This window comes from Bidens hawaiensis, unplaced genomic scaffold (assembly GCF_021521415.1).
Source record: "Bidens hawaiensis isolate Kalapana, Puna unplaced genomic scaffold, B.hawaiensis_p1.1 tig00029549_1, whole genome shotgun sequence".
Taxonomy (NCBI): domain Eukaryota; kingdom Viridiplantae; phylum Streptophyta; class Magnoliopsida; order Asterales; family Asteraceae; genus Bidens; species Bidens hawaiensis.
The window spans coordinates 194596-196476 of record NW_027494887.1 but is presented as its reverse complement, the minus strand read 5'-3'; positions in this window follow the sequence as shown (position 1 = coordinate 196476).

The window sequence follows — 1881 nt, the reverse complement described above, 5'->3', positions numbered from 1 at the left end:
AAAAAAATAACGAATTACCCATGATTCGTAATAGTCATTCGTTAACAAAGATAACGAATTACCCTTGATTATTTATAGTCATTCGTTAACAGAGATAACGAATTAGAAGGTCCAATTCGTTCCTGGACTTATTCGTTATATGGACTGGTTCGTCAAAGGACCAATTCATTAGAGGGTTCAATTCGTTACAGGGACCAGTTCGTTATAACAAACCAATTTGTTAAAGAACCATGTAACGAACTAGAAGTATTATGAAATGACAGAACAGTCCCTGAACTTATAAAAGAATGGTTTAATTACAAAGAATCCCTTGGACTTTTGAGTTAGCAAATTAAATAACGATTCAAAATTCTAATGGAAAATGTGTTAAGACTTTTAATGGACCCAGCTAGTGGCTCTGCCCCTTGGACCCTGCTAGGGGCTGCCGCCCCTAGACCCCGCTGCCAGTGGCGCTGCCCCCGGACCCCGTTCGTTGAGGGTTATAATTGGACTAGAAATGCGATATGGACAGTAATAGTAATTAATACGCATAATTGTTATACTGTTATTCATGCACAGCTAAAGAGAGGAATAACCGTAAATGGTGAACGCAACCGCATTGAGGTGAGTTTCTAGCCCCACTTCCTTTTTATGTTTTCGGGGCTATGTGCATACTCAATGTGATAGTTAATACACTTACCTTAAGTGGTAAGTGTATGCCTTGTACGATTTATGTATGATGATTACTTGACGGTGCGTGAACGATCTTCGGATATTGCATGTACCGTCAGGTGGTAGTTAAAGATATGATTGATATGTATAATGTAAGATATAATGTATGTATGAACATATATGATGTATGCATAATGTATGTATGATATGTTTATGGTACGTGAACGCTCTTCGGAGATTGCACGTATTCTCAAGGAAAGTATGTAAGAACAGGTATGGTGCAGTTGCATGAAATAAAGGGACCAAACCCTAATAATATCTGTGACGGTAGGGACCAGACCCTAATAGTATCTGTGATGGTAGGGACCAGACCCTAATAAAATCTGTGACGGTAGGCACCAGACCCTAATAACATCTGTGACGGTAGGCACCAGACCCTTATAATATCTGTGATGTTGGGGACCAGACCCTTTATAATATTTGTGATGTTAGGGACAAGACCCTTATAATATCTGTGAGGTTATAGAGCGGAAGGCTCTTTAAATAGGATGGATAGTTATATATGAAGAGTAAGTATGATTAATGTACACCCTTTCAGGTGCGTGTGAAAGTATGAGAACAGATTGTATGTTGTATGATTAACTAGACTCACTCATCGTAGCTGACTTTTAGTATGCACGCATGTGAGTAGATTGAGGCAGCTTGCATAAGAGGAGGAACATGGAATGAACTTGAAGAAGCTGGCATCTCAAGAAATGTTATGTTAAAGACAATATTTTATGATTAAATGTTTTGAATGCTCGTTAAGACAAGAATTAATGGTTATGTAATATACTGGTTTGAATGTTTTAATATTCCGCTAATGATTTTATTAACTCTGATATTATGAACTGTGTTTATGAGTAAATCCAACGTCCAAATGTGAGGCACCGGTAACGGGGCCTTACAACGGATCCTCCGAGCTAACCTTTAGCTTCTTCTCTTTTGGTTACGTTGGTTCCGCTTTAGCCTTTCCTTTGAACTTACCCTTGAATTGTCCTTTACCTTTCGCAACCTTTGCCTTTGGTTTTGGGTGATGCCTCTTCTTATTTCCATATTCATTGATCGTGAGAACTAGTAAAACCTTTTTACCAATTCCCGCTTCGGCCGTTTTGAGCATTGTGTGAAGCTCACCGATGCTCTTGTCCCATCCATTATGTAATAATTCATGACAAAGTCTCAAATCTTTTG